At 30.7% G+C, this 27,770-nt stretch overlaps 1 long non-coding RNA gene across 1 annotated transcript; it reads right to left on the reverse strand.

Moving 5' to 3' along the window:
• Window positions 1-21,868: 21,868 nt before the first annotated feature.
• On the reverse strand, window positions 21,869-23,729 carry LOC143048430 (uncharacterized). The gene is made up of 2 exons (XR_012969827.1): window positions 23,669-23,729; window positions 21,869-23,514 (listed from the first exon to the last, which is right to left on the reverse strand). It is a non-coding gene; the product is annotated as an uncharacterized LOC143048430 (long non-coding RNA).
• Window positions 23,730-27,770: the final 4,041 nt, after the last annotated feature.

A 27,770-nucleotide genomic window follows, 5' to 3' on the forward strand; every position in this document is an offset into this window, starting at 1 on the left:
AGAAAGCTTTTCTACAATATCAACAGAATGCACAATTCTTCTCTAAAAAGTTTATTATCGTGTCTTTAACATTAATGTAACATAGACATTTAATTTCTAGTTTAACTGAAAAAAACACGGTACTTTCTGTAATAAATATTAACCGCAAAAAATTATTACCAAATACACATTAGAAAAAAGAGAACACTTGAACTTCTTTAGGCGTAATTGTAAATGAATAAGTTCTGCTATTAAACTTTAAATACATCATATTAAATTCATTAAAGTGACACATGACCTAGGATATCATTTTAAAAGGATAGGTGATTCCCTGACATATAAAAATAGATGAAAAGTTTCACTAATATAGGTCAGTTGTCATTGATAAAAATAGCTAGTATTTACGTTTTCGTTAAACTCAATTCATTAAAAAAAAATCATATAATTTATTTTATTTTTTTATGAAAAGCAACCCGTAAAAAAACCCTCCTCACTTTGCAAAGCCATATTCATATACCATAGTCTCGTAAGGCTTCTTTACACATCATAGTATATCAAATCTAATCAGTATGCACGGACAATGGCTGCATATAAAAAATTGTAAAGTTAAAAACATCAAATGCATTGTTTAAATGTTTTTTGTATTACCTTTTTCATTATTAAATTTTACACATAAATAAGAAGATGTGGTATCAGTACCAATGAACCAACTCTTTAATTCAAAGAGGGACTGAAAATATTATAATAACACAACATCTCACAAATAGACAGTGCATTTAAATTGGCACCGTGTATGTTATTAATGAAAAGAACAAACATAGGAAATATTGACAAACGCCATACTAAAGAAAACGTATTACTTGTCTAACTTTGTTAAAGAGGCATTAATTACGAGATATATAAAAAAAGAATTAAGATATAATTTATAATAAAAGTGCAAAAGTAAAATAATAATTTGCTCTAAGCAGCCAGTATGGCTCAAATTTTTCGAAATAAGTAAGTGAATAGTTCGACCTCACTGAATCTGTTACCTTCAATTTAACTAGAGATTGATTACCCATAAATTGGTGTGAATACATGTAGTTATTAAAAGAAAAAGAATGTCAACATTGAAAATAAAACAAAGGTTAATCATTCGATTGAATGATTCAATTATCAATAACTCATTGTTATATATTGAAAACGTTTATTAACATTATAAAGGGCGAAAAAGTGGCACATTCAGAATTTAACCAAATTTGCTTTATTTCACAAATTTTAAAGAAATTAACTCAAATAAGAAGTTTTATGAATATTTAATGAAGATCGATAGAATCCTGGGCCTTTAATATGATGACTCAGCAGAAATTCACAGTTTACAGTATGCATAGTTTACTTTATATCCTGGATACAAAATTAATTCATAATTTTTGCATGTTTGTAAGTTAAATTGTTAATAAGTGCTTATATTAACTCTTCGCAGTCATTGAAACTCATAGATCCTTCCTGAATATTATTTATGGGGTGTTTGTGTCCTTTCGATAACCCAAAAGTATGAATACTGTTGATGAAGTACTTTATTGTCAGAGGTTAATAGTGTATGCTTTAAGTTAAGAAACAAGTCTTATTACATCGTAAGTCAACAAGATAGAATCATTTTATTTTGATTTAATTTAAATATTGACAATACGACCGTCTTAGTCTATTAAAGAGTTTGTTAATACGATTCGTCCTCTTAATATTTGAAACCTTTCTGATGAATATAATGACTTATATCACAATAAAAATTGGAGTGATGTAACAAATGTTTTAAAAGTCAAGATATAAATCTTAAAATAAACAATAATTGTGTACAAGCTTAAAGTACGCCATGTGATATTTGTATACAAACTTCAATGTCTATTTAGACTTTCAAGTTATGGAAATATTGTAATTCGATTTTTACATTAAACGACGTAAAGTACAAATCCATTTACATGATGAACTTTATAAAAACATTTGTAAGAAAACGTCCGGGTGCAGACTTGTTCACTGTGTTAATGACCCATTTGTGGCCTTGGGCTGTTTTATACTCTTTTGTCGAGTTGTTGTCTTTCTTATAGATTCCCATTTCATTTCGTAAATTTATCTATTGATTGACATTTTTTGTTTAATCTAATTAAGAGTTTTATGCATATGCATGATATTGGATTTTAGGGCCGATGTTTGGGATGTTGTCTATGGTTGGTGTCTATTGTGTTTGAATTTTTATATATATATTTATGAATTATTACTTATTATTAATTATGTGAGCTTCATTTCGTATACATTATATATCACATCTTATATTCTTAGATACTGAAAACCTGAGCAGACAAAAGACCAAGGTGGACATTAAATGAATAATCCAATTCAGCTAAACCTAACTTTGTCAGAATGATATCGATGTTAGGAGGTCATAGTGTTTTTGTATGTAGATTTAAAAGGGGTGTACACGACAGAAGCTGTGTAATGCTGCATAATAGTTATTTCACTCATATTTTAAGACAGAAAAAGAAAGAAATCGGATGTGTTAAAACAGAAATGTTGATAGAAAAAAATGTCTTTTTGAAACAAATATCTGTGGTCTGAATTTCAAGAGATCATATGCAAATCATTCTTAAACTGTCCATTAATAGATGTAGAAATGATTAACAATGATAGATGAAGTTGACCTCAGATGGAAAAGGCTATTACTTGCATGCCGTTTAGTGTTTTATATATCTTCAACTTCAATCCAGAAAAACGTTTAGGACACATGACATTTATAAAGATTTGTTTTCATTTAAAACAGAACTTGGTCAATACAAATGCTTGCAGATTATTAGTTCCTAATTGTATCACCAGCTCAGGAAACAATATATCAGTATTGACATGATTCATAAAACAAACTTTCATTAATTGTGCTTTTATAAATTTATAAATTATCAAACAATGTATAGTTTCAACCCCTTCCGGTAGTGGGATGGATTTGACAATTATTTTAGTATCTTGTTTTTGGTTATATAGCTCTTAAAATGTTTCGGTTATTATACATCCTTGACTTTCAAATATTTGGTTTTAGGTGTTCTTGAAGAAAGTAAAGCAGCAAAAGTGCGAAGGACGCAAGGCATTTTTCAAAAATGTTGTTTTATTTTTTTTTAAAGTAAATGAACGTCCATTTAAATTGCGTCTCAATAGAAGATTTCCCGCGCAAATGTCATGGGATAGACCAAAACGAATTTTAGGTGTGTGTTGTAATTAAAATTCTGGTCAATGAACATAGTTAGATAAAAATATATAAATATGTTAACTATATTAATATTGATTGTCAGAAAAGTGACTTTATCAGAAAAAAATTGTGGCAAACAACGGTAAATAGCATAATATCATCTTGACATGACATATTGAAACCCCTTTAGCATAATGGTGTGTGTATGGAATAGTCCATGGAATTGTCCAAACCAATACAGGTGAAATACGTAGATTTATAATTGTGCACACAGCTGTAAGATCAGGTATAAGATCCTCATGAGCCCGTACAAAAAGTTAAAAACTGTAAAAAATCAAAATTTGTTGAAATTTCTCGATTTACCTTGAAGTGAAGACAATAAAAATTTGCGTGTATAGAGTGAACCCCCTACATAAAATAATACTTTGTTCTTGACGACTTCCTACCGGGATGATAGATGGAAATAATATTTTACTATATAGTATGTTAAATAGCATATTTTTCGCTAGTTTCACATTCATGCTACAAAATATTATACCAATTAGATCTATCATTTATTGTTGTATCTCTGAAAATTAAAAAAGATACATAAATAATTTGTATTTGATTTTCTGATACATTTCACCAACCGTACCAATTGCGTATTTTTTTGTCTTTACTTTAATAATGCCTATTTATGAACGTTTGATACCCTACATTAATTTCTTTAGACATATCTATTTGTTGTTTAGATTGAACAAGTTATTTTTGTTTCATGTGATATGATGGATGGAATATTTCTTGCTGTGTTATCGTTGTTAAACAAGCTAAATTCTTAAAATTCTTAATGATTTTACTATTGGTAGATTATAATTATGTCAAGTCAACCTTCTTCAGTTTGATATTATATTTTATAATTACATGTGACCTCATTTCTACAAAGTAAGATTTAGAAAATTTTCAGCCCGACCGTATTAATTACAATGTATATGTGAGTTCTCTTTAATTTTCTTTAAACTTATAACTTTTTGTTTACATAAATCAATAAATAAAACGATACACTTGTTAAATTAAAAAATACATTTTGAATTATTCTAAAATAACTTATGTGCTATGAAGCCTAACATGATGTGTACCGGCTTATCCAAATATATTTTTATGCAATACTGTCTATGGCACAAACCCCGTTTTGGGACTTCCTCTTCCTCTTTCATTTTCATATTTATCCGGGTTATATGTAAGAAGTTATACTTAGTTTTTTGTAATTTGTTTAGATTATGGTTTCGATCGAGGGGTCCCTTGTCCTTTAAATAAAATTTTACAATTCGACTTTAATCATTTCAATGTTAACATATATATGACCATTTAAAATCTATTTAAATTTGAAATCAAATTATAAGGGTAATTTTTCGTGGAAGAAATTATGTTTACCATGAACCGAACATTTTCACTTTTCATACAATATAATTAGATGTTATTCAAAACGAAACTAACAATTATATAAAAAAAAAATATCAACGCATTTAATTTAGTCTCAGGGGGTATCTTCTGCTACGGATTAAACGCTTTTGTATTAAAAATGCATAATCATTGATAATTTATTTTCCGTAAAACTACTATTGATAAAATGTTAATTTTTTCGAAACACTGTCTTGTATTCTGTATCAATTCAGGAATATAACAGTTATAATCCATTCGTTTGTTTTAAGTCCTTCTCTTATCATCAATCAATGGCATTACAAATGTTAATAACTTTTAATGACTTTGCAAACGAAATTAAAAATTGCACCCCCGCCCTTGTTACATAAATCAAAGCACTGCATGAATAAAAATGTGCACCACGGTATCTAAAAATTCATTTCGTGGAAATCTATCTTGTTTATCTATACCTTTAGTACTTAGTACATATTGGTCAATATATGTTATGCATGACCTCAATGAACTTGCGTGGGTCTTATCTAATTAAATATTTGATTAAACAAATACAATAAACAAAAGACATAATCACAATATTCAAAAATTACATGCATTTAAATTGGATGTTAACCAATATAGATATATCTTAAAATCCGTGCATCTTTTATATATTTTTGAATATATTTAAATCAGCTTGTCATGATACGATAGATGTATGTTTTTGATAAAACCAAATAATGCAAAAATGACTAGTTAGGAAACCATTTACCAAAACTACCAAATGAAGGTCATCTGGTTTTCTTACAACAAACATATGTGGGTAGTAGATGTACTTGTCTGCATTGATTGAATGTAAGACATGTTAATTGTACACTTCTGGTTCAGGTTATTGTGAAGTGTGCCGCCTGTTCAAATGCTTTAAACTGATACATTCGTTTTAAATCTGGCCTAAGTCAAGCTTTATAGCTTGCAATTGGTTGTAAGACTCCTTGTTGAAGACCGTTCTGTAATCTATATTATTTAATGTTTTAAACATTGTGACTTGGATGGAGAGTTGTCTTCATTGGCACTCATATCACATTATTATTATTTCTATAGATATTGATGACCACATTTCTCTGATGGAAGTGCCCCTTATACAAAAATATGGTAATACCAACAGCTTAACATATACGTTACTTTATACAACTCACTAAACAATCTAAAAGGTTCAATACACTATAAGAAAATATTTAAATACAAGAACAGTTCCAATACCGTTTGTGCAGGTTCAAAAGCAGGAACATCGTTTGTTGATGTCATACCTTTTGTGTTTTTGTTATTCGGAAATTTTTAAGTTGAAGGCAAATCTTAAATTTCCACCGTTAATTCTATTAACATCTTTATGAGACTAGTGGCAATTTTAAAAGAGCTAAAATTGAGACAATAACCCGACCATAGAGCCGACAACATTGTAAATTGTTGAAGTCAGCCAAGTAAACCATTTTTTGTCTCATAATTTCTTTCCTCGACTGATTTCTGTGGCATTACCGTCTTGAGCATTGGTAATTGGTTTCACTGGCTTTACCTGCTTTTAAATTGCAGCAAGAAATTTTGAAGAATCAAAATGAGTGCATCGTTTGTGGCAACAAGTTCTGATTGTTGCCTTGCTGTCATTTGTATTAAATTTAAAAGAAACGAATAATGCAAAGGTATAATACAAGTTTTAAATGACAAAAAAAATAATACTTATCGGTTACAAAATCAAAATACTAAAAGTAAATGTATAATAAGACTGCTATATCTGGTTTCCGAAACAAGTATAGCTAGAGACGCATTCATTTGAGTGAGCTGATGGGATAGATTTGTTCCAGACTGTGTTCCAAAGTCATTATCTTCATCATTAGTTGTTTTTAAGATTAGGCTTATTCTGATGTTCCTGAACTGTTTTTGTGCTTTCGACATAAATAGTAAAATCACAAAAATACTGAACTCAGAGGAAAATTCAAAACGGAAAGTCCCTAATCAAATTGCCAAATCAAAAGCTCAAACACATCGAACGAACGGATAACAACTGTCATATTCCTCACTTTGTACAGGAATTTTCTTGTAGAAATGGTGTATTGTACCTGGTTTTATAGCGCTAAACCTCTCACTTGTAAGACAGTTGCACCAAATTCAATTATATTGACAACGATGCGTGAAGAAAACAAACAGACATAATGGGTAAAAAAAGTCATAAGTTTTGTTAAATGTTATCTAGTCTTTTATATTTTAACTGTAAGACTGTGTTTTATATGTATAAATTTGGACCATAAGATTGTTTTAATTGCTTATTTGTATTCAGTTTTATTCAGATATTATGCAAGCTATAATTGTTGTTTGATAATATCTGTTTTATTTTATTTTTCATGGAGATTTTTTGTGTTTACCTTATTCAATGATCTTTAACTGCTTAATCTAACTATTTGCCCTTTTTCTCATGTAACAAATTTGATTTCTATCTAAAATCCCAACTTCAGCACGCATTTGTGTTATCTTAACCGATATAATGGAAAACCCATGAATTAAAAAGTAAAATGTAAAAGGAAATGACCCAGACTACCCAACTTTTTATGAAGTCTGATACATTTTTATGACTAATTTTAGGTTTGATTTGTCATAAATATTCACGGGGAAAAATTATACAACATTAAATCTATAAATATGTAAATTCCTTCATAGTAGCCCTTGATTTTGCGCTTACTGGTAAAATGGGAAAAGTGTATGAAATTAAATCAGTTACATCAAATTATAATTGTTCATTGATGAAAATTAATCAATAGCCGAAGTACAAATTAAATCATTAGCTCGATTATGTTATGTTTACAAAAAAATTAAGTAACATAATTTTGGCGAAATGGTATGATAGGAGCTCGACTATGACAAGTGATAACTTTAAGACGCCTTTTGAATTTACAATTAAGCACCTTAGTGGCCGTGGTCACCTGAAATAAAACGATAAAAGATGCAAGAGCAATTACAAATCGAGTGGATAAAGAAAACACAACAAATTGAAATTACAAACACTGTCCACATAATATTTTAATACAAATTAAGTTACTGCTGTGTATATATTTTTTGCAATACCATCTTTGCTCAGGTGGGCACATGTTAGACTGTGCAGACTGTTCAAATACGCATCAAACTCGGGTAGGAAATGAGATGTTGAATCCGGAGTCTGTGAGAAGTGAGTTCCACGCTCTGTCAGTAATAACAAAGTGCAGCAACTTTTTGTAAGTTCCTAGGTAGCTTGTGGCTCAGCATTCCCTACCTTAAACCTTGTCGATTAGTCTTGCGTTATCTGCGTATTGAATATGAATTGTTCTCGAACTGATTTGTAGGATTATGCGCGAAACTCATCTATTTAGCGTTAGACAAAAAGAAATAAAAAATAATAGACCATAGTGGAATATCAAACTTATAATTTTATAGAGAAAAAAAATATTTTGCTTAAATTGATCAAAATAAATATGATATAGGACAAAGAAATAGAAATTTAAGAACACGACACAAATAAAGAAAGACCTATAGAAGACTTACGATCAATCTTAGTCCTAATTTCATGACATTTGAAAGATATGCATACATTAGTTTTTAGTTTATTTCAAAATTATTTTGAAAAATGTCATCTGAAACGTGTATTTTACCTTTGTATTATTTGATCCACTCCCCCTTCAAAACAGATGTATCTGTTTTTCTAAAAGATCATTTTACAAACAGCTAGCTAAGATGTTTGTTTACAGAATGTCTCAACAATATAGTAAATGGACTTTCCGTACTAACAAATACTTTTTTATATGTTTGGATGACAATGAAACCATGTATGCACTCTCATAAACTGTAGCAAGGGAATTTCATGCCGGTCTTCGCTGTATAATATTGCGTCTGACATTTTTATAAGAATGTGTATGCATTGCTGAATGTATATTTTGATAACTTTGTTTTAAAGACAAGTTGTATATATTTTATATTTTTTAATACAACAGCTTGAAATAGGAAAAAGTACATTATGGTTTTTAAAATAAAGCCAGTTGGCGAATATGGAATATGACCAGTCCTTATTCTGCTGTTACATACACGGAAGTTTCCCCAAGTGTGGAATTTCCTATTATCCTACTACTCAAAATCATTGCCTGACGTGTACTAGAAGATCAAGTACTTTTAAATAATAACAAACCAAAACATGCGTTGAATTAGTTCATTGTATAATCATTGTATTAGTTAGCTCTATATTTATCCCTTCGTAGTTAGAAACTTTTCATATGAAATTAATTATTTTGTTAATGTATGTATGGCTACAAGCCAACAACACTTATTAGATTTGAGGTTTAGATGTTAATACAAATTTCCTGTACTGTTCCTGGACACTAAACTTTTTTCAGTTTATCAACAAGCCAAACCATTATCGCGCACAGCTGGATACACACATTTTTTACCTTTGTTATGTCTTTATTATACTAGCATGTATAATTATATGACACCTGCTTTTATAGACATGCATATAAGGGTATATAGTTTGATAAATTTAAATTTTAATTTTCAAAATGTCATATGAAACGTAAGTGTTCCGATATTATATTTTGAGTCCACTCCCTCCTAAAATTAAGATGTATCTATTTCATAAAAGTGTATTTTACAAACATCAGACTAAGGTGTATGTTAGAATATGACAGTTTTTATCCATTCGTTTGATGTGTTTGAACTTTTGATTTTGCCATTTGATTACGAACTTTCTTTTTTTAATTTTTCTCTGAGTTTTTTTCTCAGTATTTTTGTGATTTTACTTTTTAAAAAATATCTCAACAATGTGATAAAAAGACTACCCGTTCCAACTAGTAGCTTTTATTTTATGTTAGGATGACAATAAACCCATAGTGAATGCAATCTCAAGAAATATAATATGGGACTGAAACAGTCATCACTGTATAATATTGCGTCTGGCATACTTTAAGGATTATAATTATTACGTGTGAAATGAAATAAAGTGACACACAACTAAGAATATGGCCATCACGTCACGGTAATCAATTTTCTTAGACTAAACCTAAATATTTTTTTCCCGAGAATAAACAGATTTCACGCAATCACATTACAATGTTAGTAAACAGCAAAATATGGCATGTATCATATGCTCATGAATGCATTCGCTCTAAGTCTTGGTGCAAAGTCTTAGATCAAATACGTCAAATAGAATTATTCGAGTAGTCAACCGACAGACGACGTCTTAAAACATATAAAGAATGAATTTTTGATAGAGTTATATGTCTTGCTCTTTAATCCATGCTTGAGAGACAGAAAAAAACTGGCTACATAATGTTTTCCTCTCAACTTGTAACTAATTACAAGCAGAAATAATTTCAGGAATTTCAGTCGAAGTTGCATGTTAATTGTTTTGACTTTATCTAAATCAAAACGTGTATTTATATGTTACGTTTTCACTTTGATCGGCCATGGTGAAGATAAAGAAAAACGATTCAAGGATACAAAGGAGTAGAACCAGACACCCTAATCAACGACCTTGTAAGGGTGTATTTTTTAAACGTCAATCGCTTCACTAAATACAGTGTGTATGTATTGCTAAATGTACATATTTTTTTAAAGTATTTAGACACAAGTTGTATATCTCCTTCATTTTTCTAACCAGCTTGAATAAAGTTCATTTTAGTCCATTTTGGTTTTTGAAATAAAGCCGCCAGTTGCCCGATATAGAATATGACCAGTCCTTATTCCGTCGTTACATACACGGAAGTAACTTTATATTTGGAGTTTCTTATTATCCTACTTTTCAAAATCATGACCTGACGTGTACCAGTAGCACTAGAATAAAAACAAAACATAATGACATGGGTTCAATTAGTTCATTGTATACTTGCTGTATTAGCTAGCTCTATATTTATCCCTTCGTAGTTGGAAAATTTTCAATTAAATTAATTTTTTGTTAATGTATGTATGGCTATAGGCCAACAACACTTAATTAGAGGTTAAGATTTACATAAAACGTTTCATATACTATCCCTGGACAGATTCAAGCGATTAGAAATCAATAAACGTTTTTTCTTAATTTCAATGTAATATAACGGTCTGTTTTGAATGAATTAGATCACATTACATCTACGCATGTGTAAAAATCTCGTATGTTGATACGAAAAGTGTTGGCTGTTATATTTTTACTATATGTATAATTTTGGGATACATATATTACATACATTCATATATAAAAGGTCATTTAAAACGTATATTATACCTTTGCATTATTCACACACCCCTTAAATATAGATGTTTCTTAAAAGATTAGTTTCCAAACATTATGCTATGGTGTATTTCGACAGAATACCCCAACAAGGTAATACATAGAATTTCAGCTCATAAATGACTTGTTTATGTTTTGGACGGCATTAAACCCGTACTCAATGCACATTCAGAAATAGATAGTCCAAATAAAATTGAAATGAAAAATAATATTGCGTCTGACTAACATTTTCATAAGGAATATAGTTATAACTGAAAACATAGTTTAAAGTAGCACTAAAAAAAAGACAGAAACCATTTCTTCATAGTAATTATTTTTTCTTCAACCAAAACTGATTATTCAACCCCAGAATGAACAGAGTTCACTCAAACACATTTCAATTTAAAAATAAAAGCGAAATGAAGATCAAAACAGAATCCTATGTTCGCATTATTTAACGTTCACATCATAATCACCTGTGCACTAGGTTTCAATTTTATTTGAACATTATTTGACGGTACGTGACATACATTCGGACGGACGCTTTAACCGACACAATGTGATGGCTTCAGTTATTGAACAATCCTATCTTATTTTACGAATACAGAATATTACCAGTACTTATTTATTGTTGCATACCCGGAAGTTCTCTTTTAATGGGACTTTTACCCCTAAGTTTAAAAATTAAATAGCACGACGTAAAAATAAACTGACAGAATTCTTGTGGAGCGTTAATTGTGTAAATAACAAGACATGTTTTTTTCTTATGATAAAAAAAAAAACCGCAATGACCTGAGTTCAATTGGTCAATCTAAATTGACGTAGTTCGAAAATTTTCAATTCAAATTAATCGTGTTTCGTTCAATTATGTATGACTATAGACCATCAACACTTAATTAGAGGTTTAAATTTTAATAAAAGCGTTCTTATACTGTCCATGGACAGATTGAAGCGATAAGAATAAACGTGTTTCTTTTTATAATCAATGAACATTAATTGACTGTTTGTAGTGTATACAATTCTATATAGATCATATTTCATCTATGCATGTAAAAACTCTTTGTACTTTTTATAAATATTTTCAAATGAAAATAAAGGAATGCACGATTATTACTTCAAAGAACATAGATATGAATTGTATAAATCAATCTTTTAATCATTACACAATTTCAGATAGAAACAAGAATGTGTCCTAGGTACACGAATGACCCATCCGCACTATCATTTTCTATGTTCAGTGTACCGTGAAAATAGGGTAAAATCTCTTATTTGGCCTTAAAATTAGATATATCATATCAATTGATTATACTTCTATTTCATCAAAAACTACCTTGACCAAAAACTTTAACCAACCTCGACCAAAAACTTTAACCTACCTCGACCAAAAAAAACTTTAATCTGAAACGGGACAGACGGACAAACTGACGGACAAATGAACGGACGAACGAACGGATTGACGGACGCACATACCTGAAAACATAATGCCCATAAATAAGGCATATAAGGTTGTACTTAACTATACTTCATTTCCCTTCTATGGGAAACTTACAAACTTATTTTGCCCTTTAAATATGAATTAGAAAAATATACGTTCGAAAACGGTTTCAATGCGCTACACGTGCGCTCGAGATCAAAAGTAAGATCAGCAAACCATTTCGTCCTAGTAACCTACATGCTAGACACAATGAAATATGATCCAATGGCAGATTACTTATTTTATACAACTGTTATGCAAATGAGAGGTTGAGCTAGCTTTAAAACCAGCTGTAATCGACCATTTTCTACAAAACAAAATACCTGTACCAAGTGAGGAATATGACCGTTGTTATTCATTTATTTGATGTGTTTGAGTTTTTAATTTTCCCATTTAATTAGGGACTCTCTTTTTTGAATTTTCCTCGAATTTCGGTATTTTTGTGATTTTAATATTTATTATCTTATCATTAAGTAATACGACGATTTTGCACTGTCGTCTTCTGTTATTCTCTACTTATTTTAGAATACGATGATTTTGCACTGCCTTCTGCTTCACCAAAACCGTTCTAGCGATAAATGAGAAAAAACAACCCGTTTGTTTAAAATAATAACAATTTGAATTTATATCATATACGCTCTATGGAGCCTTAACTTAATGTCTTCATGCAACAGGGAAATAGAGCACGTCAGAATCTCAATTTCGACTTGATTCTAAATTTTTGTTAACAAGTAAAATTAAATTGTAAATCTGCTAATACATATATGGTATTTTTGCAAATTGTCTGTTGTCAGTTATGATTTGTTTTGACAGAATAATTATATTCATAGATACAATGACATTGACCTACTTCACCCTTATTGTTTGAAGCATATGTACAGCAGAATGCCAAAAATAAAAACTTCTTGGCATTTATTTTTGTATTCGTTAGTGAGTGTATACATTTCAAGGTTTGATTTTTTTTCTGATTTGGGTCATAGTTTCTTTCTTTAGTCACTTTATTTGTCCTATCATATTGATCCAAATTGTGCAATTATGATGTCCATGTGACTAGGCAAAACATATTCATAGGAAAATATATAATTGATCGATACTTTACGGAGATATTTTAGAGTGCTGACCCGTCACATGTTTATGCGCCTTTTCCAAGTAAGGAACATCTTCTGCTGTTGTCTTTATGATATTATAGTGCTGATGTCATTAAAGGAAGTGATCAACTCTTCAATACCGTTAATATTAAGAATCTAATACCATTGGTCTATACAAAAACAAACGACAACATACCAACTTGTTTACTTTAAGTATTTTATGAATTTATTTCAATCTTTCATCATCAGTTGCATCGTCTGTTGAAACCTTCAAGTTTTACCTTAGCATTGTGTTATTTTTATAGAGACGTAACACCACTTCCTATCGTGTATTGAAATAAGAACCGCCTGCTGACCTAATATGGAACATACACGGCCTCCACGCGGATGCTTTAAACCAATCATAATCCTTGGATGTATAGGAGGTAAAAAAATCTACAATATGACGTAATCCAATGTATAACAGAGCACTGATCGCGCACAGATTAGTCCAGTGGGATGTACAAAAGAAGGCTTCTTGTACGTCGGGAGTGTAGTAAACTCTTTTAACGTCAGGATATTCTTTACATTAAGTCCTTGATAGGTCCATATAGTGCTGTTGATGTTGTTTTTGTTTTAGATAAAAGCAAAATATTGTAACTTTTGTTAAAGAGAGGCGAAAGATATCAGAGGGACATTCAAGTTCAAAGAACAGAAATAAAAAACGCCATGGTTAAGAAAAGAAAACGACAACCATACAAATAATAATTCACAAGACAAAACATAGAAAACTAAAGCCTAAGCAACTAGAACCCCACCAAAAACTGTGGGTGATCGCAGGTGATCTGCAAGGAGAACAAATCCTGCTCCACATGTGACACCTGTTGTGTTGCTCATGTTAGTAAAAACCCGGTAATTAGTCATGTTGGTTATCATACCATTTATTTCATTGTAATACTTGAAAAGCATCGGAAATATCGTTTTGATAGATAACCAAAGCCCCAGGTATATGTTTTGGTTTGTGATCAGGATCTTTTTTCCTTTAATTGATTTAATGATTATTGAACAGCGGTATATAACTGTTGCCTCTATTTACTTCTATAGTTTCTCCTGATTGACATTTGTACTTGTAAGCGCATTGCCTTGCACAAAACATATTGAGAAAATATAGATGGGTGTTGTTAGAAATAGACTACGAAAACAATCTAGCCTCAGAATAGAATTCACAAAATTCTATTAAACGAGTAATAAGTTTACTATCACAAAAATCAGGATACTCAAGCTGTTTAAAAAGATGCGGGAAAAAGTAAATTATGTCTCATTATAGATTTACCGATGATATATGAGTTAATAATTGTCTAGTAGTTTCATATAAGACATGTCTATGTTGTATGAGTTGAAGGAATAATACTTTCTAATATTAACTTAATTATTTAGTGGACTGAGTAAGTTAAAAACATAGCTAAATGTGTCTTGCTGTAAAGTTAGGAACATTTATGACTTACATCCTGTCGATACATATATATAAGCATTCCGAAAGGTCATAAGAAAATGCCTGGACCAAGCAGGAATATTATAGTTGTTATTCCTTCGTTTGATGTTGATTATCTCAACGAGAAAATCAATCTCGTTGAGATGATCAACGATAATCTTTAAATATCACGGAAGTTCCATGGCGCTATTTCATATTTCATAAAAACTGAGAAAAAAAACCGACTTTTTAATTTTACATGTATATTATGTTTAACTTCGGACTTTCAAATACTGAAACTTTGAGTGTTTCGATTTCGTGCAGTGTTTTATATAAGATGGTTTAGATAAAGTAAAACATCTTATATGTACAGTTAGGAACACCATTTAAAACTTATATTTTCGACTTATTATTCAGACTGTCAAAGTAGTATTTATACTAAATCCGTTAAATGTTTTCTGATTGATAAAACTATATCTATTAAGGTCGTTACGTTTTGTCTTTCGTCTTTTTATCAGTTGCTTAAGTGCTTCGTGTAGATCTGATAGTGCACAATATTTCTAACCCATATTTAACAATATACGTTTTGCTCCTTGTACATGTTCGAACTTATTTTTCTTTCATGAAGTCCAAGATGTCTGCATATACGTAAACATGTTTCTTCAATAATAAATGTCTTACGATCGATCAACCAATATACCAGCTATGCTCTTAAATACGATTAGAGTTATCTCTAGAGAAAACAAGTCTTACATGAGGCAGGAAATTATTTTCTCTTTTTATTAAATCTATTATTGTAGAGTTATTTGTATTATATTAAGATAGTGAAAGCTCTCTCTCATTTATGATATTTGCTTTATTACTTTGATATTTGTGCTAGGGAAAGTTTTATGGTGTAAATATTCCCAGTATTATGTTTGTAAGATCGATTCGACGTCTAATTCTGAGAAACTTTAAAAAAAAAAAAAATAAAAAAATAAATAAACCAGCAGATAACCTACAAAGATAGTGTCTCTCATTATTACCTTTTACTCTACAATTTATTATTTTATTATAGACAATAAACCCAAAATAAAAAGGTCAAACGTGTTGGAATTACAAAAACAGTGTGCTACTTTAATAAAAAGTTTTGCTTGTTTACACTATGTGCACAATTCGTCTGAAATATGCTTGTAGCCGCTGGACTACACGAACTTAATATAAAAACAAGTACATCTAGATAGGAACCTTTGTGAAAAAAAGTATTTTAGAAAACAAATTTAGATTCATTCCATAGTTTCAAGAATAATTTATGCGACAGTTACATATTAGTGGGGATTGTTATGCATGCTCATTTTGTTTAACTAGTTAGTTAATTCAACAACGAAGTCAATTTTCAAGGATCCAACTACAGTGTAAAATTGGCAACCCTTTAGAATAAGTTTATTTAAAGGATTGCTAAATTAAGCCAGATCGTATTTTCTGGCTTGGTGAAATCGGAAAATCAAGGATCTGCTATTTCGTCTGAAATATGTTTTAAAGGCCCAGCCAAACTCTCAAAACCAAATCTTTGTATCCAAGAAAGAATTTAGTAATCCTTCAAGTAATTTGTCGCAATAAATCCCTGACTTAACAATTTATCAATAGTACACATCTTTCGCTCACCGAAACTCAAAACGTCACTACAGACACGCGCATAACTAAAGAGGTTGGATATATGCACACAAAAAAAGAAAAAATAACAATAGAGAAAGAAAAAACATCCCTTTTGTCGTTAATTTTTGTGCAGAGTTTTTGATGTAAAAACTGAAATATCTCAATATAGAAAAGTCACTTATTGCTGTTAATATTTGATTTTTTTTTTAGTTGCTAAGGGTTAATTTCGACATTAAATTCAGAAAATTCTAGTGGGATTTTTTTTTCAAGAATGCCAAAAATAGATAATATCGGGTATGTTGACTAAATCTAAGATATTACTGTGCTAAACAGCTTTACTGTTTACTGTTCTTACAGACAGAAAAAGATGTAAAAATCGTCTTTCAAAGACAATAATTTCTCTTAAAATCCATTTGGATCTGCAACGTTGTTAATGATGCAATTGTAATTGGGACGCCAATCACGTGCACCAAGTCCATGTTCTAATAAAAGTATAATCTGACTTTGTAACACCGAAAGAAGGAAGTCAAATTGGATTTCTTTGGCCTTCTAACTTGTATTGGCCTACTGAAATCAAAATGTTAAAAAACAAAAAGACGACTCTTAATGCATATCGGATTTCGGATTAAAGCTATCAATTCTAGAGAAGAGTCTAAGAATGATACCAGTATAACATAGAAAATTGTATATATTCCTCGTTACAAACAGGCACAAACTAGTTGTAATTCTATTTCTAGAAATAATGTGTTTAAATCTGACACCAGTGATATGCGCATTTGTAAAACTAAATTTAGCACCTTTTCCGTGTATTCTGAATTTCTTGAGATCGTGGGTTTTTAGGTTGTTATGGTCTTTAGTAAATACTTTAATTTATTGGACAGATTAATGTTTAGATAAAATTCATAATATGATTTACTAATTTGTTCCTTGATAACTATCGGTAATGTGTCATAGACATTCTGTTTTTATGTTTAGAGAAACAAAATGATATTATGAAATTATTTCAATTCTAATAAGAAATGTGTATTCGAATTATACCGTAGGTAGCCATTTAGATTTGATGAAGCCTATACTTTATATAAAACCCACCGATTCACGATTAAAAAAAACAGTGACATCTTAACTTACTTTTAGAATGAGCGAGCAAATACGACATAAAAGTTCATTTTGATCTCTGCTGTTGCTCTTATACAACTGACGTGGCATTTTTAATAGTGACGCTAATAACGTTCTGCAAAAAATGATGAGGAAGAGCGTCTTCGAAAACAAATTATTTTGTTTTAACTTGTATTGATCTAATGCATCAAAAAATTTGAAAAAAAACGTATCTTTTCTTGTGCTAAACACGTTATTATGACAGAGGTGTCTAAGCTTTATACTTGGATGACATGTAAAATATAAAGTATTTATCAGTAACAAGCATGCAAAGTATAATTACCATTGTATATACCTGAAATGTTGGTAGTGTATAAAACTGACACCAGTTACATGCACAATGGTAAAAATTAAATTTAGCACCTTTTCTAAATATTCTGATTTTTTAGATCGTGGATTTCTACGTTTTCAATGTGGTCAGTTAATTCTGTAATTTTTTAGTCATATCAATATTTTAAATAAAATTCATAATATGATAACTAGTATGACAAGCCGTTCTCGTCAAAACTATGTTTAAACCATTTTTCGAAAAATTTACACACTGAGAATTACAACAAAGCACACTGAGATTTAAAAACTTCAAAACGCACACTGAGAATTGAAAATTACACACTGAGAATTAAAAATTACACACTGAGATTTCATAAAGACGCATTGAGATTAAAAAAATGAAAAACGCACACTGAGAATTGAAAATTACACACTGAGAATTGAAAATTACACACTGAGATTTCAAAAAGACACACTGAGAATAAATAAACTGAAAACACACACTGAGAATTTGAAATTACACACTGAGAATTTAAAATTACACACTGAGATTTGTGCGCACTTTTTATGCGCACCTATCTAATTAGCATACTTAATCTGAATCTATTACAAGCTTAAAACAACAAGGGGACAGAACTCGTTAGTCCTACGATTTGGTTCCAAATTATTAATAAAAAAAACTTTAGAAATACAAGAACAAGAAAAATACCCACTTACTTTATTACAAAATATAACCAAATGGTGAAAAACTTTATTAAAATTATAAGAAAACATTGGAACAATCTGCTAAAGAATGCATTGAAATTTTTACTCAAGTGTCTATTATAGCATATAAACGTAACAAAAATATAAAAGATTAACTAGCGAAATCAGGGAAACAGTTGGAAGACATTTTTGAAAAGGGACACATGTTTAATTACTGGTAGTAATGATCTGAATTATAGGCAACAAACTTATGAATATGAGCGATGTTAAGTCTTGAAATTTATTACGAATGTTGGTTGAAGGAATCGCATTTCATTATAATGACAAGAGTTCTTGAGATCAAGATATTAATCTGTTGAATTATTCATCTCATGAATATTCATTAGTAATTTGCATATTACTCTCAGTGTGTATTTTTGAAATCTCAGTGTGTAATTAACAATTCTCAGTGTGTGTTTTTCAATTTATTTCATCTCAGTGTGTCTTTTTAAAATCTCAGTGTGTAATTTGGAAATCTCAGTGTGTGTTTTTTATTTTTTTAAATCTCAGTGTGTAATTACGATTTCTCAGTGTGTTATTTTTGGTTTTTAAATCTCAGTGTGTATTTTTTTTTTCGAAAAAAGGGTTTAAACATAGTTTTGACGAGAACGGCTTGCCATAAACTAGTATCAATTTGTTCCTTGTTAAGTATTATTAATGTGTCATAAACATTTAAAAATACCGAAACAACATTAAAAGGACAACAAACGACGGAAATTTATAGTCACATGATCTCAAATGAATAACTTCGATAACATATGTAATAAGATATACCTATTTGTTCCTTGCTATAAACATTTATATGATACCGAAACTACTGTCTTTCTTCCAAATTTACGGAAATTATTACTCATAATTCATCATTAACACATACAACGTTCTAAAATGGGCAATTGTGATTTATAACGATACAAAGCAAGTCTTCAGGAAGAGTATTTAATATATGTGATGAAGTCTTGTTTTGTGTTACTTTGTTCTCAAATCAAAATAGTCCTAACTCCTTATGAAATATGTCAAGTATATCTATGACTTGTATTTTGAGTTTTCAATTCGTTTCCTGCATTTCACTAAAGCTCTTACTGATAGATATCAAAGTTACCAGGATTATAATTTAATACGCCAGACGCGCGTTTCGTATAATACATAAGACTCATCAGTGACGCTCAGATAAAAATAGTTGTAAAGCCAAACAGGTAAAAAGTTGAAGAGCATTGAGGACCCAAAATTCCTAAAAGTTGTGCCAAATACGACTAAGGTAATATATTCCTGTAATAAAAAAAAATCCTTAGGTTTTTTTTAAAATTCAAAGTTTTGTAACAGGAAATTTATAAAAATGACCATATAATTAATATTCATGTCAACACCGAAGTGCTGACTAATGGGCTGGTTATACCCTCGGGGACTAAACGTCCACCAGCAGTGGCATAAGACTCATCAGTGACCGTCAGATAGAAATAGGCCAAACAGGTAAAAAGTTTTGTAACAGGAAATTTATAAAAATGACCATATAATTGATATTCATGACAACACCGAAGTGCTGACTACTGGGCTACTACGAAACGTCCACCAGCAGTGGCATCGACCCAGTGGTGTAAATAGTTATCAAAGTTACCAGGATTATAATTTAATACGCCAGACGCGCGTTTCGTCTACATGAGACTCATCAGTGACAGTTGATTGGTTTTTTAGTTGTATCTAGTTCCTAACTCACGAATTGTTTTACCGGAGCAATGTGTCTATGTCTTTGTCTCAACTTACTTAACATCCAGTTTTTGGAAGCCCTTGGAACCAAAGGTACCAGAATATTCATATTGATGATTCTCTGAACGAGTTGACCGTTATGGACCATATGGAGATTGTGCAATTCCCTCTGGTTATCTCTTGATTTATATATTCGAAATGATTAGTTTTCAAGTTTCAATTAGTATTTCTATGGTTGAATCATGATGTAGATTTTTTCAATGTCAGACTTTCAGTATATACCTTAATCAGTTTTATAACAGGAACGACTGGTATATGCATATTAAACTATTATTTGTAAATCTAATATAGCAATTTTAGTAGTTGGTTTTTGTTATACATGTTGTGTCTCCTTTTTAAGATTTTCCTTATTAAAGTTGTGTGTGTTCGATTACGTTTTACTTTTACTATTTCACGAGGGTTTTGTAAAATGTAATTAATTATAAAATACAAATTCAATACATAACCGCGTTGTAACATTAAACCAGTCGCACTGTTCTGGATGAATTGTCTCCATATGTTATTGACTTGCTCCTTCGACATTGAGGGTCAATTAAGGAAAAATACCGACGATATTCAACATGCTCAAGAGTGTGTGCTTCCTGTTAGTTCTTTTTATGTGGAGGGCAGATGTTGAATTGGAAACCACTTAACAGTCAAGTAGCAGTATTTCATTTTGATTTTTATAATGACGTCGCCATGTGTTTAACAGTTAATGAATATTTTCCGGAGATGAACTATCGCCTATCGTGTTGATTCGGCATCAAACAATAACCAATTAAGCGAACTAAACAACCAAAGCTGAACACTGTCGATGCTTCATGTCCATGGTCTTTTCATCGTCCGTAACTTGCACCAATGCTATGATTTAGTTAGGGAAGTCAAAGGGAAACCACCTGATCTTGAGAAAGAAGAACTGCTTCCCCATATTTTTGAGGAAGTGTTATTGGTAAAATTTAAGAATTTGTATAATACATTTTGCTTTGTTGTTTGTTCTTTTGGTATATTGCAACAGTGTTTTTATTTTGGTCTCGACTTGGACTTTGTTGTCTTTTAGTAATGTCCTATAGATTTTAGTCAAAAACTGAATGGTTTAATTTACCTCTGACCTTTTAGATTTCTCAATATCATTAAATTTGAAAACGTGTTAACCCACTCCTAGAAAAAAATCCAACAGTTTTTTTTAAGTTACGTCCCCACGATTCTTTCACAAAATAACTATTAACAAATGACATACAAGTGGGAGGTTAAGCTAGTATAAAAGCAAATATACCATTTTTTTTCACTTGTGCTGTTGATTGACAGCGTTTGTTTTTGTCAATATATATGGACTTAATTTGGTATTTTTGGTAGACTATTACATGTATGGTACAAATTTTAGGCAAAAACATACTAAACATCAAGGAACGAAAACTAAATATCATATAGAAAATTTAAGTGGAAATACGAATCTTTCGAGAAAAAAGTAAAAGTCCGTACCTTTGATTTTAATGCATTTTATTCTTACAAATAATATCAACAAAATGTAGCCTAGTCACCTCTTTTCGAAAAGATTCGTTTCGTAAAACGGGACTATTGTTCCTGCACTATTTGGGATTTTCAGTTCACATGCACCATAAATAGCCATATCGTCTGGTAATTTTTCTGACAATGTTTCCCAATGTCCAGAAACAGTACAAAATACGTTAATGTCTTTATTTTCTTTTCCCCTACAATCTCCTCCTGCAAGAATAATCGATGTCTCCATTGTGAACATGCCGAAGTCCTTACATTCCTGAATCTGGTCCGGTAATGATAGGCACGACCCATCACTTGGGCAGAATCTAATAAAATGTTTCCTGTCAGAGGCAATGTAAATGAAAGAGTCAACAGCACATGTTTTAATCTGTCCAAACGAAAACGGGATCTCCGCCACCTGTTTAACTGTTTGTGTACGAGGATTAAAGACATAGACAGCAGTAGCTCTAGGTTTTATATTTCCTTCTATGTCCACAATGGCAGAAAAAATGTAAATCAAGCCATCAAAAACAACACATGATGGATCTATTGGAAGGGAATCTCCAGGGAGGTATGCCACTTTTTTCCATGAATCTTTTTTCGTGTTGTATTCTTCGATTTCCAAGACTTTGCGACTCTTGTAAACACCCCCTATCACATAACAGTGGTTTCCATGCGATATCATGTTGAACTTTGCTCGTTTGCAGTAAAGAGATGATTTTTGTTTGCATTTGTTCATCAGTGGGTCGTACTGGTACACTGAACTCCCAAAGGACCAATAAACTATTGGTGGATTGTTTTCATCACCTTGAATACAGCAACATTGAAACGGTTTGCTTATTTTATTTCCCTTTTGAATGTCTCTATAGCACCTTTTTCTCATGTTTGAGTCGTAAACAATGGTCGTGATTGTCCGTTTTGACCCACAGGTACCACATGTGAAAAGTGAAAAGTAGTTTTTATAGTTTTTGGTTCTCGAACTGCCCACAGACCCTCGAGTTGAATTGTCACATTGATTGTGGCAAACTTCGCCTCCCTTCGTAGAAAAGGTATTGTTCTGGTTTGTGAAGTTGCTGCATTCATTCGGGTTTTTGATTCTTTCAATGATAGCAAGTGCCTTTGATTGTAAGTTTCTTAATTCATACTCTTTAGCAAGCTGATAATATTCATCACAGTTAACTGCGTTCAAATTGGAAATTAACTTATTTTCACAACATTTCAGCGTGTTGCGTAAATTTGATTTTTTAGAGACCAGAAGATAATGATCAATATTTTCAATGTCCAAGTTTTCATCTGGCTCATCCGTGCTCAGAGCTTTAGCTAGCTGTTTTCTAACCCTAACATCTGGCAGATTTTGAACGTATTCGGCAATATTGAACTGACAATCTCCGATATTGTTATTATTAGTTTCGTCTGAGCAAGGAAACGAATGTTTGTCACTGTCTTTTTGGATCTCGTTACCAGAGTAAATAATTTGGAATTTATTATCCCCCTGGCTTATATATTCATCTGAAGGCAGATAATTATTAAGTGCATCAGGAATCTGGAGTCCAGACCATTCTTGTCCATTGTTATGACCATTTGACACCTGCGGTGGCATTGGTAGCTCTCCTTTTGTCATGTTTGTGTCTAAAATATAAAAATAATTATTATACATCAATTTTACCCAAGGTACATATTTAACATTCATTTCATTTTTAAAAACATTTCTTAATTAATATGTTCTGTTTTCCTCTGTAAAATGCAAAACAAAAATAAGTTATATCTTAAAAGCAAGTTATACCTATCCAACTGGTTGTCGCAGTAAAATAACTTGAAACTAAACAGACATGCAGTGTTATAAGATCAAATTGGAAAACCTAGATTTATTTTTGGGTATTGGAAGTTTTCCATACATTTTCCGTTAATTCTATTTATAGAGTTTCTTAAGAATCGGGACTGAACATAACACAAATTTATTTTAGCAATTATATACCTAATTCATAGGACAAAATTGAAAAGAAACAAATGTGATTTTATTGATAATATCTAAATTCTATTTATTAGAAAGTTTTAAATAGACAGGTAAATATTAGAAGCAACATATTTCTGTATTTATTTATCTATAGATCAAGTCATTTGAAAACTTACATTAAGATTTTTATTTTTAAGAAGGAACTAAATATTTGTTAAATGATTTAACTCTTTTAAATATGTCAAATAGAATATTAAATAAAATATATATACTATCAAATCAAACTAAAGGCGGTTTAAACGATGTGGTATAATACAGTATGTGTACAAGCTTTTGAATTAAAGAAAAATATGTTTTTTAGTAAATGCAACTTCATTACAGTATATATTAGTTATGAATGGAAAAGAAGGGGTCTGCTTCTATATTAATTATCTATGCATTGATTTTAGATTATTAGGTCGAGGATTTCGTATCCACAAATTACTTGAAAAGCTTTGCTCAACTTTTACTACATTCTTTCATAGTTACAATTTTGCGTTGGAAGTTTGGCTGTATTTGTACAGAATTACTTAACTCGGGATAGTATACCCTGAATGTTGTTTATACAATCCGTAAATCAATATACGATAGTTAAACTTTAATGAGTGTTTTTTTGGGCGAGCTTTCAGTAACTACAAGTACTTTTAGGTCTATTATTTCTGTATTTAATGTTTGTGTTAGTTCTGTTGTGCTTTATATCGATTTGATATTTTAAATAAAGGCAACAGAAGTATACCGCTGTTCGAAATTCATAAATCGATTGAGAAACAAACAAATCCTGGTTACAAACTAAAACTGAGGGGAACGCTTCAAATATAAGAGGAGAACAATGACACAACAGAAACACAACATTAAAATGTAACACACACAGAAACGAACTTTAATATAACAATTGCCATTTTTCTGGCTTGGTACAGGACATTTAAAGAAACAATGGTGGGTTGAACCTGGTTTAAAACTAATTCAACAGATTTGTATAGTGCTGGAATACCGCTGTTCTAGAATGAGGAAGGGTAAGGTGCGTGCGAAGATGTTTATCATCGCCACATTATGCATGTGCCAGTTCCAGGTCAGGTGCATGTATTGCATTTATTTTCGTTTGTTGATGTGTATCATATATTTTTTCTTGTTTAACGCTTAGTGCATAAATCGTGCCGTTAGTTTTCTCGTTTGAATTGATTAACAGTGTCATTTGGGTCTTGTAGTAGCCTATTATTTAGTATAGGTTTTTGCTCATCGTTGAGAGTCTAAGGTGACATATATACTGCTTACTCCTACGTCATTTTGGTCTTTAGGCGAGTGTTGTCTTATAATCAATTATACCATATCTTAAATATTTCTGTCTTTAAGTCTAGAACAATGTACACTGGACAGCTGATAATCTCTTAAAACTAGTAGAACATATCTGTTTCATTCAATATTAAGTGAGCTACATCAAAAATCAAAGTAAAAGAATCGAAAAGTGGTATAAACTTTACCTCTAAACAGGATTTTGGTGTACAGAAAGAGTGTACAATTGAAAGAGTGTTTACGACAGACTCATGAACATACAAATCAACGCTTCCTTTAGATAAGAGAGCAAAAAAACAAAATATCCTGATCGACAAAATCAAGGACATTACTCATTGGTTACGGTTTTACATTAACCGATAAACAAAAAACCAAAAAAGAAATAAATTTTTTTTTTTTAGTAATATATGTTTACATTGCATTCAATCTTTTTTCCCATAGATAACCTTTTAATCTTTATGGTTTTATTCTTTTTGAAAGGTATTGCGTTGTTATGCAACTTATCTTTTTATAACCAAAGTATTGGTGTAAAATGCATTCAATAATGTTCATTTTACGTCTGAAATAGTAAAACATATTATAACCACAGGTATGTTTCCTTATCCTGTGTATGATATGTTTGCATACAGCTGAATATCATTTATCAACGTGATCTTACTATTGCAAAGACTTTTTGAAAGTTACATACAGCTTATATTAAAATTAACGAAATGCGTAATAGTAACTTCTCTTAGAAAATTCGCATTCAAATTTCAAAATTAAAGGAAAAATGAAATCATAATAAGTTCATATTGATGGAGTTTTCAAATTTATTTGAAAGTTTTCTTTAGAAGTGTTGAATAAGATAAAATGCTGTTTACTGCCAATGAATTTTGGGGATTTTAATCTTTAAGTATCGAGACTGGAGAATTGAAGCTCGAAGCTATTCGTGAAAGTTAATTTTGATAAAGGCATATTGTATTCTTGGTTTCTTGCTTCAGCTCCTTTTTTGATTTTGTAATTCTTTCACTTTGCTTTATATGTATCATTTTTTAATGGAGATTATTTCCCATCCCTCTGTATTACTAAAAATATTGATCTTCTTTCATTTAACACTAAATAAAGTTGCGATGATAATCTTAGCGTTTAGCATCCAACAGTGTGTTTATTAAGTAAATTAGTGTCATCATGTCCAGAAATGAAAGAGTTTGACTTGAGCAATTGTTACAACGCACGTCTGTTCTTTGTTTTGAAATAGCCTACATAAAAAGGACATTTGGGAGAGGAATTGTCTATGTATATATTGTTTCCTCTTAATTGACTTATGTTCCAATACATTTGCTCCTATAAATTACATATGACTAAATTTAAATGTGTTTGAAGTTTCTTTTATAATAAATAATTAAATTGAGGCGCAAAAAAATGAAATTCGGTGATGACCGAAAATTTTAATTTCTTGGAAATTATCTCACAACCCCTTCCCGGTGACATCATATATAAAATATAAATTAAATTATAAAATTGTAAAGGAGGTTTTGAATATCACAAGGTAAATATAAAGTTCAATTACTTGATAAAGTATTAAATTCTCCTTTGGCAGACTTCATATCAGAAATAATTTGAATGTTGACAAAAACGGCATTAGTTATAACTAATTTTGACACATTTTCAAATTATAATTGAAAAAAGGAAAAGGTCACAAAACCCTATTGCTTAGTTCGCTTTTGATTGTTTAACATCCCCTCCATTGTCCATACTATACAACTTTTTTTCTTGCGTTATCTTGACTCCTGACAGTGTGTTAAATAAAGGGTTAACACTTTTTATCAAAATTCGTCGGAACTGTTCCAGAATAATTACATATAAGGAGAACTTTTTTTTTATTCATTTCAATAATTTGTATTTTCAGTTTCCTTCCCTTCCCAGCTTTCATGAAAGGCTGACACAGGCACACAAAAACATCAACATATAACAATATGTGATAAAGGATGCAAACAGGGTCTGCAAAAATTACTGACTTGTTTAATATTTATTTATGAATATTATGTTGATGAACGATAGGGAAAAAAGATTTGATATTGGCACGAAACTCTTTGTTGACATTTTGTTATCCATGTGATAAACAGTGAACGCATTTGTTATCATTCCTTCATTATGAGGTAATATTTTATTTCTTCAAATCTGACGTTAATCTTCCTGATGAATCACTTTTATCAGAATGTTTTGTTTGACCTCTAATACGCATTTCTTTTGTGATATAATATTTAATTCTTTGTAAATTCTTAAAACACAAGCAGCTGGTAATCGCAGTGCATGCTCATATTTCAAGCTAATAATTTGGGTCAACATCTTATAGTTAGTATTTTAGCTTTTCAAACCATTTGTTAAATGTTGGTAATAGACAACATCACAACAATTGTGATTTGAACATGGAATATTGTTTTAACTGAAACAGGTTTTTTTTGTCATTTGGAGAAGGTTTTTCAATTAAAAGTGTCCGATAAAAAAAAACAACCAAAGATACCAGGATTCTTTTTTGAAACGACTGTGAGCTCTCTGGTGGCTTTCTTAGTTACGGACTGGTAGAACGTGGAATTTACCCCTTCAAAATCTTTGTCAACGT

This window comes from Mytilus galloprovincialis, chromosome 10 (assembly GCF_965363235.1).
Source record: "Mytilus galloprovincialis chromosome 10, xbMytGall1.hap1.1, whole genome shotgun sequence".
Classification (NCBI taxonomy): Eukaryota; Metazoa; Mollusca; class Bivalvia; order Mytilida; family Mytilidae; genus Mytilus; species Mytilus galloprovincialis.